At 40.6% G+C, this 19,295-nt stretch overlaps 1 protein-coding gene across 6 annotated transcripts in view; it reads right to left on the bottom strand.

Annotated features, from left to right (window-relative positions):
• Window positions 1-19,295, bottom strand: part of ppp1r13bb (protein phosphatase 1, regulatory subunit 13Bb) — a 96,918-nt gene that overhangs the window by 48,670 nt on the left and 28,953 nt on the right. The gene's annotated exons all lie outside the window — the stretch shown is intronic.

The raw sequence follows: 19,295 nt of genomic DNA, 5'->3' as shown, positions 1-19,295 counted from the left end.
TGATAACAGGACACTTAGAAAATATCAACGGCATTAGACAAAGTCAACATGGATTTATGAAAGGGAAATCATGCTACTGGAGTTTTTGGAGGATGTAACTGGTAGAATAGATAAGGGAGAACCAGTGGATGTGGTTTATTTGGATTTTTAGAAGGCTTTTGATAAAGTTCCACATAAGAGGTTAATGTGCAAAATTAAAGCACATGGGATTGGGGGTAATATACTGGCAAGGATTGAAAATTGGTTAACAGACAGAAAACAGAGAGTAGGAATAAATTGGTCTTTCTCAGGGTGGCAGGCAGTGACTAGTGGGGTACTGCAGAGATCAGTGCTTGGGCCCCAGCTATTCACACTATATATCAATGATTTGGATGAGGGAACCAAATGTAATATTTCCAAGTTTGCTGACAACACAAAACTAGATGGGATAGTGAGTTGTGAGGAGGATGCAAAGAGGCTTCAAGGTGATTTAGACAAGTTGGGTGAGTGGGCAAATACAAGGCAGATGCAGTATAATGTGGATAAATGTGAAGTTATCCACTTCGGAAGGAAAAACAGAAAGGCAGAGTATTATTTAAATGGTGATAGATTGGGGAATGTTGATGTACAAAGGGACCTGGGTGTCCTTGTACACCAGTCACTGAAAGCAAACACGCAGGTGCAGCAAGCAGTTAGGAAGGCAAATGGTATGTTGGCCTTCGTTGCAAGAGGATTTGAGTATAGGAGCAAGGATGTCTTACTGCAGTTATACAGGGCCTTGGTGAGACCCCACCTGGAATATTGTGTGCAGTTTTGGTCTCCTTACCTAAGAAAGGATATACTTGTCATAGAGGGAGTGCAGCGAAGGTTCACCAGGCTGATCCCTGGGATGGCAGGACTGTCGTATGAGGAGAGATTGGGTCATCTCGGCCTGTATTCACTCGAGTTTAGAAGAATGAGAGGGGATCTCATTGAAACATAAAACTCTGGCAGGGCTGGACAGACTGGATGCAGGGAGGATGTTTCCCCTAGCTGGGGGGTCCAGAACGAGGGATTAGTGTCTCAGGATATGGGGTAGGACATTTAGAACTGAAATTAGGAGAAATTTCTTCACTCAGAGGGTGGTGAAACTGTGGAATTCTCTACCACAGAAGGCTGCGGAGGCAAAGTCACTGAATATATTTAAGAAGGAGCTAGATAGATTTCTAGACACAAAAGGCATCAAGGGGTATGGGGAGAGAGCAGGAATATGGTATTGAGTAGAGGATCAGCCATGATCTTATTGAATGGTGGAGCAGGCTCGAAGGGCCGAATGGCCTACTCCTGCTCCTATTTTCTTTGTTTCTATATTTCTCTATTGCTCTTTAAGAATGGATCTAACATGATCCATTGTGCTTTTAAAGTATGCACTTGACAGTCAAATCCACTATTGTTACACATGACTTCCTATTTCAAAGATAGCTCATTATCAGCAGAATCACCTATGTATTAGGTTGACCTGGTACTCAATTATCCACACTTTTTGTTCCAATTCTCTCTAAGCTCAGTATTCAAGATGTGTGAACTCCTCTGCTACAAGAGGTGAGTTGTGTTTTGAAAATTCCACATTTTTCAGAATAGGTGACCTTTCAGCTAGTCTTTCCTTTTCGGATTTGTATACCAAATTTCTGCAGTATCTGTTAAATCATACAAGCCACAGCTCTCTAATTAAAAAGTACATGTAATTGTAAAATGCAAGTCTTAATACTTAGTAATATGGCCAGTTTAACTGCTCATGAGAAATAGAATATACACACCCCTCCTCCAGCAAATGTTTCACGTCAGTAATTGAAATGCTAAATTTACAAAAGCAGCAGGATAGCAGCTTGTCTGTGCAATTCTAGCATGCTGCAGGAAAACTTCCCACTTGCTGTCATCACCAAAACATCAAATTATACAAAGCATCTCTGGACCCACTATGGTAGAAATAATTTTTAGCAGGTAAACATTTGTACTTTAATTAAAAACCACTAAGATTAACAGTGACATCACTGTAGGATAATACTCGTTTCCTTTAAACTCCTTCCCTCTTAAGTAAGAGCCTCATTTTTTGGGGCATTTCACGCCTCAGTGGATAAATGCACCATGTGGTGCAGTACTGACGCATTTGGGCCAGGAAGTTCAATCCCTTGTCTATGTTGAGTTGCTGGATATCAGATGGAGCAGCAGGAATGGTTCTATAATCAGCCTCAGCATACTCGGCTTTGGGAGAAGTGGGGGGGTGGGTTGGGGTGGTGGTGCAAGAGAAAAATAAAAATCAGTCAGGGCTCCTGCTCCTAACCACGATCCATGATCCAGCAGAAACGGGAGTGGTGCCAGAGGAATAGAGAATTGCAAATATTACACCCTTGTTCAAAAAAGGGTGTAAAGATAAACCCAGCAACTATTAGGCCAGTCAGTTTACCCTCGATGGTGAGGAAACTTTTGGTAACGATAATCCGGGACAGAATTAACAGTCACTTGGACGAGTGTGGATTGATTAAGGAAAGCCAGCACGGATTTGTTAAAGGCAAATTGTGTTTAACTAACTGATGAGGTAACAGAGAGGGTAGATGAGGGCAATGCAGTTGATGTGACGTATATGGATTTTCAAAAAGTGTTTGATAAAGTGCCACATGGTTGGCTTGCTATTAAGATTGCAGCCCATGGAATAAAGGGGGCAATAGCAACATGGGTACAGAATTGGCTAAATGACAGGAAACAGAGAGTAGTGGTGAACGGTTGTTTTTCGGACTGGAGGGAGGCGTGCAGCTGTGTTCTCCAGTGGTTGGTGCCGGGACCAGTTTTTCTTGATATATATTAATGACTTGGACTCGGGAGTACAGGTCACAATTTCAGAATTTCCAGATGACACAAAACTTGGAAGGAACAGTGAGGAGGATAGTGATAGACATCAAGAGGATATAGACACGCTGGTGGCATGGGTGGACACGTGGCAGATGAAGAAGTTTAACGCGGAAAAATGCGAGGTGATGCATTTCGGTAGGAAAAATAAGGAGAGGCAATATAAACTAGAGGGCACAATTCTAAAAGGGGTATGTGCACAAATCGTTGAACGTGGCAGGGCAGGTTGAGAAAGCGGTTAAAAAAGCATACAGGGTCCTGGGCTTCATAAATCGAGGCATAGAGTACAAAAGCAAGGAAGTCATGATGAACCTTTATAAAACACTGATTTGGCCACAACTGGAGTATTGTGTCCAGTTCTGGGCACCGCACTTTAGGAAGGATACGAAGGCCTTCGAGAGGGTGCAGAGGAGACTTACTACAATGATTCCAGGGACGAGGGACTTAAATTACGGAGAATTGGAGAAGCTGGGATTGTTCTGCTTGGAACAGAGAAGTTTGAGAGGAGATTTGATAGAGGTATTCAAAATCATGAAGGGTCTAGGCAGAGTAGAGAGAGAGAAACTGTTCCCATTGGCGGAAGGGTCAAGAACCAGAGGGCATAGATTTAAGGTGATTGGCAAAAGAACCAAAAGGTGATATGAGGAAAAACTTTTTTTTACACAGCGAGTGGTTAGGATCTGGAATGCACTGCCCGAGGAAGTGGTTGAGGCAGATTCAATCATGGCCTTCAAAAGGGAACTGGATAAGTACTTGAAACGAAAGAGTGTGCAGGGCTACATGGATAGGGCGGGGCAGTGGGACTAGCTGGATTACTCGTGCATAGAGCCGGCGCGGACTCAATAGGCCGAATGGCCTCCTTCCATGCTGTAACTGTCTATGATTCTAATGGAATGTGTGCGTACAATTGTCAGGTGAGTACAGGATTGCATTCAAGCATGATGCCCTGTACAGGTGAACAGCCTACTGACACTCTTCTGGGTTCACGCATGTAAAGTGGTTATTTGGACAAAATGGTTGGCAGCTGCTGGTGCCTGTAAAATCAAACCTTTGCATGAGACATCTTCAGAAAAGGAGCGAAGGTTAGAAAACTAGCTGGGAAAATTAAAATGGGGTCCTTTTCTGAGTAAATTTCAGGGGTCATCTTAAAACATCCACAAAATCATCCCGTTTAAATTGGACCTTTAAATCATCAACATGCCCACTCTCACGTAACTGTTGCCACCTGCAAATGCACAAGATACCTCGTACAATTTTGTTGCAAACTCTTAAGTTTACAAGCAGAACATCACAAGCCTTATCTACACTAAGGAAGATCAGGAAATACTATGGTAGTAGCCTTGTGGAATTATAGCAAAATAAAATTGATACTTTTACAAATATTATTGACAGGCATGATGCTCAAAAACTTTACAGAAAATTAAATGAAACTCAATTCCAAAAAGTTCTTAAATTTAGAGCACCTGAAAGTATAATTTTAATGTGGTATGCCATGAAACAATATACTGTACAGTTGAATACAGTGTCTGGAAGTGTCCTTGATGTGATTTAGCACTGAGGAAATTCTGATTAACATTTTTGAGATTCACACATAATTACTGAAAGCACTGATAATGCTGTCAGGACACAATGTTCCTGGTCTGCATTGCCAGTGAAGTCATTTAACAAGCAGTGTTCACATTCTACAGAAGGAGATAAAAAGGGCCAGGAATGTACCAGCCGATAGCATAGTTTCTTAGGGTAGGGTGGTTCTGGATTTGATATCAGATCAGTCTAAAATCAGCATCCTCACGATATTCAATGATGCTACTCCAGGACACATGGTTGGCAGTGATGTCATGGAATGGCTTGAAAGCGAAGGCCAGTTGACATGGCAAGTTTCTATCCTGTTCAGAAAATTGATATTTAAAAATAAACATTTTTGCACGTACTTGTGAACCTCCTGTAGCTCTGCTAAAGTCATATCAGAGTCTTTGCTCCCGTTCCCCCATCCTCCAAGGTTCCGTACAATATGGGCCCTATATTCTCAACACATCAACCCACCACCTTTACCATCTGTATTTTTGACACCATTGTTATCCCAGGCCCTCAATCATCCAAGCTCTCATCACTCCTGTCTTCAACATCCTCTGCATCTCCCCTCTCAGCCCCATATTTTGCAGTCTCCTTCCACTTACAGTTCCTTATTCCTGCTCCACCACTGTCTTCCATCTCCTGATCCCAGCCTGCCCATCTTACTATCATCCAATGACTGCTGATTTCACCTGTTCCATATCTTCTGGTCTCCATTTCACCCTACCAAAACTTTTTTAAAAAACTAAATGCCAGTTTGCTTGTATCGAGCTAGGAAACAGGTCTTTGTTTTTTTCAACACTTAAACTTGAACAGTACAGAACCCTTTAAGCACTTGAAAAAAGCACAGAAGAGAAGGAAGATGTCTCCTGGAGGCATCGGGAAGGGAGATAGGTGGATGGCCTGTGGCCCAACACAGTGCCAGGATAAATGGCAGATCCTTCGGGAGCTGGCATAAAAGCGGAGAAGTGGGGAGGCCAGAGGGCAGGTAGTTGTACAGAAGGTGGGCAGATGGTCCGAGGCCACTTTGAGAACTTAAGTGCCAGTTTACCGGAGGTACTCTATGCAATATAGATGAGGAGAAAGAAGCATTAAAGTGGTGGGGTCATCTGCATCTTTCTTTAGAACTTAAACTGCAGCAAAATCCCACTTCCAACAATTGTGCACTTGCCTGTAATGGAACCAGTACAGAGGAAACAAAAAAAAAATCTTATAGCTTTTTAAGAAAGAGATGACTGCTTCTATGATCCATTACCAACTGTGCCCTGATTATCTTGACATTAGACAGCAATAAGCATTTATGTTGCATACTAACAGACCTGCATCTGATACCTAGCTCTTTAAAATGTTAAGACTATTCAACATGACTGCAGACTTGGGGTCAAGATTACAGTTGGAATATAAACAGAAACAGCAAATAAATTCTTCCTGCTAGCTGCATGTGTACGTGCAAAGGGACCTCAGTCAGGAATGCATAAGTGATTATGTTGAAATGAGATGGTCAGTCATTGAGAAAATAATCAGCCACTGCCAGAATACAGACTCTAGATGTTCAACTATCAAAAAAGAATTATATTTATGTTTCCTTTGACATCTTAATACTCTCAAAAATTAAAAGGCTATGTCTTGTCTCAGCATTTTTATTTGTTTGACACGGTACTGCAGTGTTTAATAAAATACAAGCAGGGATTTGCTGCAAGAAACCTATTGTGGTCAAATTAGACGCGATAAAAATTAAAATGTAACCAACTTACTTTAAGAGGGAGGTATCTCACTTCACTAAAATATTAGATATTTTCAATGTTAACTAAAAGTGCAGCTTGTAGAAAATGCTCAAGTCTTATTCACCATTTTACAATGTCATGTGAAATGTTGCTAGATAAGACTTTTGATACCATAGAAAATGTAAAGCTACAATCGTTTGTTTGGCAATTATCAAACAAAATTCTTAAAACCAACTTTTCTTTTGCAATATCAACAGACGTCGAGGTCTTTTCTTTCTCTTCCAATCCCCACCCCCCCCCCCCAACAACGGATCACATTTCAATTACACTTGTGCAAGTTTCAGGAATTTTGTTCACTGGATACATGAAAGTATAGATTAAAGCTTTTTTCAAACAGGAAACTATGCACTCAACTGAAGAAATTGGAAAATTGTCAAAGTAGGAAAGAGAAGAGAAAGCCCTAAGTTTTACCACAGAAAATTAGAGGTACTTCCTTGTTCCATTTAGAAAGCCTATTCTTAACCAATTGAGCCTGATCAATATCCCATAAAAGGAAATAATTATGGTAAAACTATACTCCAGGAAACAAATCTACTGCAAAAATATAGCTGTATTTGTAAAAGCAGCCCACAATCTATATTCAATAAACACCGTCTCATTACATTTAAAAAAAAAATTTTTTTTTAAATTAAAAATGTCAAAAACACACTGTGTAGCCTGTTCATATTCACAACAACTTGCAATTATATAGCACCTTTAACGTAGAAAAATGTCTCAGTGCTTCACAGAAACATAATCAAAAGAAAATGGACACCTGGCCAGAGGAGAAAATATTAGGTGACCAAAAACCTTGTCAAAGAGGTAGATTTTAAGAAGGTTCTTAAAAAGGAGAGGGAGGCTGAAAGGCAAAATGGTTTAGGGCAAGAACTCCAGAGTGAAAGTGTGGCCACCAATAGTGGGGGAAGGAGGGGATGCACAGTTAGATAACTGGAGAGTTCGGGGATAGTAGGGGTGAAGGAGGTTACAGAGATAGGAAGGAGCGAGGTTTAAACATTAACGATGAGAATTTTAAACTCAAGTATTTGGGGATCGGAGCCAATGTAGGTCGGCAAGGATAGGGATGATGGTTGGTCGGGACAGGAAACAGGCAACAGTGTTTTGGGTTAACTGAACTTTACAGGTAAGAAGCCAACCAGGACAGCATTAGGATAATCGAGTTGAGAGGTGACAAAGCCATGGATGAAGCAGATGGCTGAGGTAGGGACAGAGGCAAGCGATGCTACGGAGGTGGAAGTAGGCAGTCTTTGTGATGGAAAGGATATGGGGTCAAGTAGGGCGCCATGGTAGCAAGCAGTCTGGCTCAGCCCAAAACAGTGGTCAGGCAAGGGATGGAGTCATTGGCAAGGTATGGAGTTTGTGGCAGCAGCCAAAAACAATGACTCAGGTCTTCCCAATGTTTAGTTGGAGAAATTGAGGCTCATCCAAAACTGAATGTTGGAGAAGCAGAGGCAGTGAAGGGGACCGAGAGGGGTAGATCTGGATGTCATCATCATACATGTGGAAGCTGATCCCCACGTCTGCGGACGAGTAATGTATTATGAAGTCACAATGATAACTTGTTCTTTGTTTCTACCCCATCCAATAATAGAAGAGCCTTCCCATCACTCAGTGCCGCTCCACAGCAAGACAACAGAGATTAGGAACAGAGTAGAGCTAGGGGCAGAACTAAATTTGCATCTTACCTCTGTGATACAGATCTATCTATACAAGGGAAAGAACCTACAAAGATATGGTGCCTTGTCATGTTCTCAGGACATTCCAAAGTGCTTTACAATCAGCCAATTACTTAAGTGTAGTTACTGTTATGTAGGCAAACATGGACGGCAATTCGTGCACAAGGTGCCACAAACATCAAAGGAGATAAATGGCTCATTAATCTGTGTTTTTGGTGGTGGTGTCTGAGGAAAGGAATGTTGGCCAAAAGAACTCCCTGCTTTTCTTTGAATAGTGGCATGGGATTTTTTTTTGTATGTCCAGCATGGTTTAACATCTCATTTAAAAGATGGCATCTTTGAGAAGCGTAATATTGAGGGAGTGCTGTCTTAAGTGTCAGCCTAGATTACATGCTCAAGTGGGCTTGAACCCATAACTTTGTGATTCAATGGCAAAAGTGCTACCAACTGAGCCAATGTGATAAATCACAAAGATTTCCACAATTATGCCAATCTCACAAATACAAGCAAATAAATGAGAGTTTTATTTTCTACTAATATTTTGGTAAAGTTCAAAATGTTACACTTTGTGAACAGGGCTGTCAGCATTTTGGAATGTTTGAAACAGACATTTATTATAGGCAAGAATGACAGATTCAAACCTATCTGAAAACATGCAGTTATTTTTATTTTTTTAGGACGAGTGAATCACAAAATCAGTTTAAGTTTGTAAACTTCCAATGAATAACCATTACAGTTAATGAGTAACAATGGCACACCTAAGTGAAGAAGCTGTAGAAATAAAACTATAATAAAGTGAACCACGGTATAAGCTTGTTAAAATTGCTCTGACAACAAACAACTAATTGAAGAACATGTTGAAATACCTACATTTGTAATTGAAGCAGCTGTGATTTAAGAATCATTATACTCGAGTCCACCAAAGGCCTGCTTCCAACCAAACCGTGTAAATTTTGTTCCAATCACAAAACAAACAGCATTGCGTGTGAATTCATGCAGCCCACACAGCTGAATGACACGTAGCAATTTTACCAGGCTTCAGTTTGGAAGGAGTTAAATCATTTTCAGAGTTGTTCCAGCTAACTCAATTTGAAACTGGATGCAAAATTCACTTCAACAAATCCTTTCTTTGTGCTTTTTATCACCTCTATATGACTGTGTTACTTCTGGAGGTAGGGAACACCATCTCATGAGGGATTTTTCTCCCTGGAGACAAAGCGTTGCCTATGGTAAAAAAAATGACTGCTCTGTTGCTGTCCATCAAATCAGCCATTGAATTCTGGTCACAGGCAGGATGAGCTCCTAGCTGGCCCATACAGGGCATTAGTGATTTCCATATTGCTACCTTGTATAAACCTTCCCTCATAGCCACTGGAAGAAAACAGCAATAAAATTTATAGTATCGGATTAGCCAGCCACTCAAGGTGTCATTTACCTTTAAGTTATAAGTTGTTGTGTTAGGATCTTATGCTGTTCTCCTAAACATTATTTGTTCTTTGTATGTGGGTGACACTGGCAGGGCAGTATTTATTGGCCATCTTAGTTCCCTGATGGCATTAAGGGTCAACCACATGTAAGCCAGTTAGATTTGTACAACAATCCAGTAGCTGTTGTGGTTATTTTTTCTGGTGCCAGTCTACAAATTACCAGAATTATTGAATTCAATTTCTTAACTGTCACGATTTGAATTCATGACCACAGGGTTGCTCGTCCCGTACCATAACCACTAGGCTACCATGCACAGTGTCATAGGAAAATCTAAACACTATTTAACACACAGGATTTATATATCGCCTTATCACATCATCAAAATGTCTCAAAAAGCTTCACAAAGTGAATTACTTCTGGAGTGTGACTGTTGTGATAGGCAAACACTAAATTGGTACTTCACTGGGATGTCTTGTAATTGGACTGAACTCCCAGAGACATACAAACGCTATTACTGCCTATGATAGCATTTTGCCAGTTCTCAGCTGGGTTATTAAAAATAATTGAAGTGTTTTTCTGCTGAGTGTTTAATTTAATAGCAATATGCAGCCAATACAAACACTTTCACATTCCATTCCTACATCGTTTAATTAGGTAATTAAATTGTGTAGGAATGAAATGTGAAAGTGTTTGTATTGGCTACATACTACTGTTATCTGTGAATTTCATTTTCTATAACTGCAGATTTCTTGTTCCCCGCTGTTAACCTGCCTGCATCCTTGATGATATAAGGCAATATATAAATCCCATATGTGAAAGTGTTTAGACTTTCCAATGACACTATGGGCGTGGCAGCCTAGTGGTTATGGTACTGGACTAGCAACCCAGGAGGTCACAAATTCAAATAAATCTGGTAATTTGTGGACTGGAACCTTGAAGGAGACTGGATTGTGGTAAAAACCCAATTGGCCTATATGTGATTGATGCAGTGCTCATCAGGGCAACTAGGGATGGGGCAATAAATAGTGCCTTGCCAGTGTCACCCACACACAAAGAACAAATAATGTTTAGGAGAACGGCAGAAGATCCTAACACATCAACTTGTAAGTTAAAGGATAGCAGAGGCTTTTAAAGCATCCTTTTCATATTATTGAACTGCTATGCTATGGGTCTCTCAAAACTATTGATTGCAGTACAATCAGGAACTAGGGTGCTTAAAGTGGTTGGATAGTAGTCAGGTTGTTAAGTCATTTTTAAAAAAATCTGTGAATTTGTAATGGTGAGGGAGCCAAGCCAAAAATCACTTCTAGCACCATCGGGTTTGGAAAACAGCTAAAAGGTGGCCTTTATTCAAGTATGGTTCTGTCATTTATAGTGGCAAACAGAAGCCAAGTTTTTCATTTATACAACTCCCGCACTGTAAAAAGAGTGCCACAGATAGGCAGTTCTGTGAAATTCATAGCCTTTACCATCCAAAGAGGCAAGAAGGTAAACAACTGGGAACAAGTAGTCTGAAAGTTACAGAAAATGAAATTCACAGTTAATAGCAGTTTCATGTTCCGTTCCTACACAATATATGTGGTTAATTACCTAGCACACATCATAAAAACTTTGTGAATCAACATACCCAGTTTGCTTCTATTCTGTGCAAGGCCCAGCAGGACTTTGCATCGAAATTCTGAAATGCTTCCCAATTATGTAATTCCGTCTGCATAAACATGGCATTTAACTAGCAGCATTCATTTGTGCTGAATTGTGTTCCACTAAATCACAATGTCTATGGTTCTGTTGGGTTTTGCTGACCTAGAAAACTCACTTGACTGTGCTCTTTTTGTGTGAACATTGATGGACAGATAACAAAATATGAGCACTGTTCACAAATATTCTGCACTCCATAAAATACATTTTGAATAAGGTGTTTCTGGGAATCATTCCAAAAAGGAAAAAAAAGTTATGATGTCACTGGAACATATTGTGAATGGCAAGTGTGGCAGTTCCTTTTTGTATTATAATAGTTTTTAAAAAAATGTTACTTGTTTATCCTGATTTGTACAAGAGTGGCTTAAAAATTATCTAAATGAAACAGATCCCAGCTAATGAGAGCACATATAAATGTGGGATTAAATTCAGTGAAGCATTCTTAAGTTACTGAGCTGGAAGTATGAACATATAACATACAGATAGTTCTGAACTTGCTGACTTTCAAAAGTGTTCCAGTGTTTGACACAGAAAAACAAATAGCAATCTAGTGAATTGTTTAAACCATGAAAATTGACAATGTATTTTTCATAAGCCATAGTATAACCTATAATCCCCATATACTTCTGGAAACAGGACAGGGAAAGGGGAAGTGATCAAGCATTGAAGCCAGTTCCATATTCTACTTTAAGTTTCGTCCTCCTTTTTTCCCTTCCTTCCTAAAGATGGCAACACATGCTGGGATCAAACTCCACAGATGCCAACAGCCTTCAGGTTTCTATGCAAATAATCGTTCTTCATCACAAGATAACAATGGATGAAGATGGCCATTTGGCCCATCTTCATCCATCCATCTAGGAAGATTCAATATTCTCCCTTTTGCTCCATCTAATTGTTTCTTAAATTATTCCAGGGTTTTCACCTCCACCACCCCAGCAGGAGTCCATTTCAAGTATTGAACACTCAGTGTAAATAAGAATTTCTCAATATCAGTCCAAATTTGCCTTTCATTAATTTAAACATGTAGCCCCTTATTCCACTCTTGCAATTTAAAGTACTTGTCTGGATTTACCTTTTCTATGCCATTTGCTATCGTGTATACCTCTACAAGATCGCCTTTTAGATGCCTCCTTCCAAAGCTGAAAAACCCAAATCTCTCCAGCCTTTCCTCACAACTCACAATTCTAACATTACGGACCAGTCTTGCAGCTCTTACCTGTCGTGCCTCCAAAACTTCAACATCTACCTTGCGTCTCGGTGACTAGAACTGGACACTGCCAGAAACTAAACTGTACCAGCCACATAAATACTGTAATTACAAGAGCAGGTCAGAGGCTGGGTACTCTGCGGCAAGTGACTCACTTTCCGACTCCCCAAAGCCTTTCCACCATCTACAAGGCACAAGTCAGGAGTGTGATGGAATACTCTGCACTTGCCTGGATGAGTGCAGCTCCAACAACACTCAAGAAGCTCGACACCATCCAAGATAAAGCAGCCCGCTTGATTGGCACTCCATCCACCACCTTAAACATTCACTCCCTTCACCACCTGTGCACTGTGGCTGCATTGTGTACCATCTACAGGATGCATTGCAGCAACCCACTAAGGCTTCTTTGACAGCACCCCCAAACCCGTGACTTCTACCACCTAGAAGAACAAGGGCAGCAGGAGCATGGGAACACCACCACCTGCACGTTCCCCTCCAAGTTACACACCACCCTGACTTGGCAATGTATTGCCGTTCCTTCATCGTTGCTGGGTTAAAATCCTGGAACTCCCTACCTAACAGCACAGTAGGAGAACCTTCACCTCACGGACTGCAGCGGTTCATGAAGGCGGCTCACCACCACCTTCTCAAGGGCAATTAAATGCTGGCCTTGCGAGCGAAGCACACATTCCAAGAATGAATAAAAAAGACATGGTCTGATCAGGGCACTATACAGTTTGATCACGACTTCCTCTGATTTGTATTATATGATTTTGGCCAAATAGTTTCAATGTTCTATTGGCTTTGTTGGTTCCTACTCTACAATGGTTCCACATGTTGAGTATTGAGTCTACTAAGCCTCCTAGGTCTCATTCAACTTCCTCTAGTTATTGCAATACCATTCATGGAAAACATGTGCTGCCCATTTTTCTTTCCAATGTGCAGTACTGTTTGGCCCACTTGTACATTTTGCCCATCTCATTGTGCAATTTTTAAGCTGCCTCCTCAGATTCCATTGGCTCTCATAGTTCAGTATCATTTGCAAATTGGATCAACTCCCGAGTTCAAGGCATTGATGTAAATTAGAAATAGTAGTTCCAATTCCACCCTGGTGTAATTCCTCGAACAAGCACCCATTATTTTCTACCCTGTAGCAATTTCTTATCCGTATCCAAGAATTGCCCTGAAGACCCATAGTTTTGAGCCTTTTGTGTGGACCTTTGTTAAATGTCTTCTGGAAGTCTAGGTATAACATATAAGGCGTATCGCAGTGAACGTGGGACGTCACTTCCTTAAAAGTCAAGATAGGTCAGGCAAGACCTTTCCTTTATATATCCATGTTGGCTGCTGTTTACTAGATTATTTTTGTAAAGATAATCTTCAAGTTTATACCCAATTATCGATTACAATATATTACACTGGATTGAAGTGCGACTAATGGGTCTATAGTTGCCAGTTTAAAATTTGTCACCCTTTTTTGACTATAGGCCTGCTTCCAATCTATTGGTACTTCCCCGGTGTCCAGTGAGTCCCTCATGTGGAATATAACATCACAGCCAACTCAGATTCTGTCTTTGGGTCGGTGGATAGCAATCAAGAGAGGGAATCCTGATCTTTCCCCTCTCTAGTCTGGGGGCTCGAAGGCCTATTCTAGTCACACTATTAACTCAGTCAACTTTGCACAGGCAAAGGATCGAACATGGATCATCCTGGTCTTCTACAGTTCAGTACCACACCAACAATGCATTTAACTGCTAAATCATTGTCACTCCCTGCATTCTTCTTATAAGTAACAAAAGCACACAATCAGTTCAGGAATATTTTCAATCCATTCCACCATTTTAGTGCATGCATCCCACTTTAAAGAGGAACATTATTCTCAAACTAAAAGCATGGACAACAAATTCTCAAACAGATGTAAACTCTCAAATTAACTCAGGCATGTCCTACATAATTCAGACTTTTCATTTCATAAATATTCTATGGCTCAAAAACTGACAGGCACAAAGGTAGACAGTCAACTTTGCTGTTGTTCAAGTATTGGCTTCACTGATTATGGATAGGTCTGTACAGCACATAAAACAGGAGAACAATTTTCCATCTATTGTACATAGCTCTGAAAATGAACAGAGTCTATATTTTCCCCAAATTACATTACAGCTGCAATTAACTTTTAAGTAGTCTTAAATTTCAAATTTCACGAGGTTCTTGCAATGTTCGAGGATTACTGGAAAGAACAGATTTACCCTGTGCACAATCTCAAATTCCAAAAATAGGATAATTTATTAGATATATTCTATTGTGGCAGAAAAGAACGATTCTAATTTCATTTTGGGTCTAAGTGCACAAACTAACAAGCCTTGTGTTCGCTGTATACTCATACTTCTTCAGAGCACTGTCCAACACCAAACCATAAAGAAGATAGTGACAGAATACAATACAATTCAAAATCCTGTCACATACTTGCATTTGTAGTACTGGCATTTTTCTTTTTAAAATGGCCAATAAATCTGTACTTTGTTAAATATTAAATACTTCCATTGCAGTTTTTCTAAACACCTTGCATCAAAATTGAATCTAAATGTTTTGACAAAGAACTGAATAACTAATGAATAATTAAATCATTAAAATTTGAATGAGATAACTACTAATATTGATATTTTTTAAAAAAGGGAGAGCACAGTTCAGAGAAATGATTTTCCCCCATGTTTTACATTGCTTAAATTTTATCTGCTGCATTTAAAATTATTCTAGCAGTTTAAAAGCTAAACCATTGTTTCCATCTCAACTGATTTAACAGCGATCTTCTACCTGCATGGCATTTTGCCACTTGATTCTCTGCGAGTACACCTAAATCCAACTGCAATGTCTTTCCATTATAAACTCATGCACGACTTCAATGCATTTCCACTCCATGATGGTGCTGTAATCCCTCTCAGGTACTCTTACTTTTGGACTCCAGTCATGTCAACAGGTATAAACACCGTTGACATTGAAAAGGTGGTGTGCAAGAAGTAGTGCTTTAGGCTGTATCTAGATGTGAATTACAAATCAATGCCGCAGTTGCCATAAGAATACTTTTCTACCCATCCTATATAAACGAAATGGACCATGTTTTTTTATTCCCCAATCTCGTACCAGTATGAAAACAAAACACCCTCGGCAAATTTTGCCTACAGTCAAATACCTAATCATGGCAATATGAACCAAACTGTCAGACTTCATCAATTTTACATTACTGTTTTTAAACTTTTTAAAAGAGATATTTTACTTATGCCAAATGCATTTCATCACCAAATACTTTCTTTAAGTCGTAGAGAGGAAAGAGATGAACCAAAGTGCTTAAAGTAAAAGTGTAAGATTTTTGCACAGAAAATAAAAAAGCCAGTAACTTCAGTATTGCTTTCATTTCCCACCCCCGCATTTTCCCAAAAATATTTTCCTCCTTTTAGGTTCTCCCCTGCCATGTATGCCTCTAAGAAGATAGACAGGATATTCTACAGTATTCATCCACTTATGTTCTTCCTCTTTCTATAGTGGAGATATCCAGACCCTGCTTAGGACCATCTCATCGTATCTCATTGAAACGTATAAAATTCTGACAGGGCTAGACAGACTGGGTGCAGGGAGGATGTTTCCCCTGGCTGGGGGGTCCAGAATGAGGGGTCACAGTCTCAGGATACGGGGTAGGACATTTACCCCGAGATGAGGAGAAATTTCTTCACTCAGAGGGTGGTGAACCTGTGGAATTCTCTACCACAGAAGGCAGTGGAGGCCAAGTCACTGAATATATTTAAGGAGTTAGATAGATTTCTAGACACAAAAGGCATCAAGGGGCATGGGGAGAGAGCAGGAATATGGTATTGAGATAGAGGATCAGCCATGATCATATTGAATGGCAGAGCAGGCTCAAATGGCCTACTCCTGCTCCTATTTTCTATGTTTCTATGTTATCTCCTTCATAAGATTCCAAAAGTGGGGGCTGACTATTATACATGAAAACCATTTGCAAGAGACTCAGGTATAATGGAACAAACTTTTATTGAACTGCTTGAAGTACAACATGGATTAAACCAGTATAACTAGAATAAGGAATAGTGACAAAAAGTCATGGTTGAAACCTTTAGAAACACATTCAAAACAAGCATGCAAGTCAGCGTTGTCGAAGACATGCTGACAGTGCACACAGTAATCACTGTCTTGCATTGGCCAGATAATTAATTAATAAGTAAAAAGCATTTACTATTAAGATGAGCATTAGGTTTAACAGCTCACACAATCCTGTGTCAGTGTCCTTTCCATCCATTCCTTAAGATCTGCAATCCAAGCTGTTTTTTGTCATGTGTCGCATTAGTGTGTGGAGTGTCAGGAGCCAAGTATGGAATTTAAAATCAGTGTTTTTAATTAGTTTCTAAATATTTCAAGTCGCTGATACTAACAGATCTGTGTTTTAATTTAGAATTTATCCATCACTGATACAACAGTGATAAATACAACCCTTTCTAAACCATCAGGCCTCAAAAATTCCAACAACAGAAACCAGCAATTAAATATCAGCACAAATAGGACTGAGCGCCAGGACTTTGGATTACACGTGGCCCCAGGGCCACAGGTTGGACAACAGTGCCTTAGGATAGACTCTGACATGAACGTCATGGAAATTTTACTGTAGGTTGTGTCTCTTATTGAAATATAAAAATGACTTGCATTTATATAGCATCTTTCATGTCCTCAAGACATCCCAAAGTGCTTTACAGCCAATGAATTATGGCATAGTCACTACTGTTTTGTAGGAAATGTTTGTGGGATCTTGCTGTGTGCAAACTACAAACAGTAGTGAGATAAATGTTGGCTAGGACACTGGGAAAACTCTGCTGTTTTTTGAAAATGTGCCATGGTCTTGTCCTCATAATTTAACCCTTTAAGAGTTGGGAGAGTGCAGAGAACCACGGGAGTGGCCCCAAGTACTTAAACCATAATGCGGCAGCAGGAGCAGTGCATAGGGAGAGCAGGGAAAACAAGCTTAGAAAATTAGCGAAAGTGAAGTCACAGTCAACGTAGCGGAGGAATCCGTGAAAGCTAAGGTAAGTCAATTCAGTATACACTCTAATATTAATTGCAGTTGGTTGTTATTTCTCAATCAATGATAATCTTAAAAAAGGGTAAAGAAAGAAAGAAATAATAAATAGGAGTTAAAGGGGTACTAAGATAAAACATATAAATAACATAAGAGGCACATATACAAAATATAAATAGACTCAAAATAGAATGGAGGGATAACTAAAACCCATTGCCAGCAATTCCTGCGCCATGTGGGAACTCCAGGACACTTCAGGAAGCGCCTTCGATTGTTCGAGCTCAGAGTTTGAACTTGAGGAGCAGCTGGAATTGCTGCAGGGCATACGGGAGGTTGAGAATTTCCTGGATCGTACGTTCTAGGAGGTGGTCAGCCCAGAGAGCTCAGGACAGTATGTGGGTAGCCATCCGGCAGGATAGGAAGAGGCAGAAATCCTCCCGGTGTGTCACTCACTAGCTGGTTTTCTGTACTGAATACCAGTGAGAGTGACAACACCTCGAAGGAGTGCAGTCCAGAGAAAATCTGCAGCACCGTGGGGCTCAGCGAAGTGTAGAAATGCAGTGGTTATAGGCGATTCAATAGTCAAGCAGTCAGACAAACATTTCTGCAACCACCGACATAAGTCCCACATGGTGTGTTGCCTCCCTGGTGCCAGGATAAAGGATATCACTGAGAAGGTGCAAAGGGGGAAAGGGGAACAGCCAGAAGTCGTGGTCCATGTGGGAACCAACGATATAGGAATGAAAAGGGTTGAGGTCCTGTAGTCAGAGTTTCAGGAGCTAGGGAGGAAGTTAAAAAGCAAGACCTCAAAAAGGTATAAATCTCTGGATTACTCCCAGTGCCACATGCTAGTGAGTATAGGAATAGTAGGATAATACAGATTAATGCTTGGCTGGAGAAACGGTGCAGGAGGGAGGACTTCAGATTCCTGGGGCATTGGGACCAGTTCTGGGGCAGGAGGGATTTGTTCAAGATGGATGGGTTGCATCTCAACAGAGCTGGGACCAATGTCCTTGCGGGGAGGTTAACTAGTGCTGTGGGGGAGGGTTTAATCTAATTTGGCAGAGGGATGGGCACCAGGAGGAAACATTAGAGAGGAGAAACAAGATGCACAGAAGTCTGGGAGAGCCAAATGGCATGACAGTGAAGAATAGTTCAGAAATAGGAGGGATCAGACAGGAGAGAAATGCAAGGCAGTCTAAGATGAGTTTGGAGTGCATGTATGTAAATGCACGTATCGTGGTAAATAAGGTCGGTGCGCTGCAGACGCAACTCGCCACATGGGACTATGATATAGTGGCAATAACAGAGACCTGGCTCAATGAAGGGGAGGATTGGGAACTTAATATCCTGGCTACAAGGTTTTCAGGAAAGATAGGGAAGGAAAGAGGTGAGGTGAGGGGTGGGGGGGGGGGGGGGGGGTGCCCGTACTGATCCAAGAAACAATTATAGAACTTGAAAGGGATGATGTAGTTGAGGGGTCAAATTCAGAATCTATTTAGTTAGAATTAAGGAATAGAGGAGATATTACCCTACTGGGTGTATACAATAGGCCACCAAACAGTGGGAAGGCGATAGAGGAGCAAATTTGCAAGCAAATTACAGAAATATATAAGAACTATAGAGTAATGATAATGGGGGACTTCAATTGTCCCAATATAGACCGGGACAGTAATAGTATAAAAGGACAAAAAGGCGGAGGAATTCCTGAAATGAGTACAAGAGAACTTTCTTGATCATTGTGTTTTCAGCTCAACGAGGAAGGAAGTAGTGCTGGATCTAGTTCTGGGAAATGAAGGGGGGCATGTGGAGCACATTTCAGTGGTGAACAGCAGAGTGGTCAAGGAGACGTGGAAGAACAATAAGCTGCGGGTGCATTCTATCAGCACATTCTTGACTTTGAATGGAGCAGTCTCAGTGTTGTGGGTGGGATGAACACAAATTGGAGGGACTTGAACAGGGAGTAGAAAGAAAGGTGAACACCTAGTTGAGCA

The sequence above is a fragment of the Heptranchias perlo genome, chromosome 10, assembly GCF_035084215.1.
Source record: "Heptranchias perlo isolate sHepPer1 chromosome 10, sHepPer1.hap1, whole genome shotgun sequence".
In the NCBI taxonomy this organism is placed as follows: Eukaryota; Metazoa; Chordata; class Chondrichthyes; order Hexanchiformes; family Hexanchidae; genus Heptranchias; species Heptranchias perlo.
The sequence above is the reverse complement of the archived record's forward strand: the minus strand, read 5'-3'. Positions and strand labels throughout refer to the sequence as shown.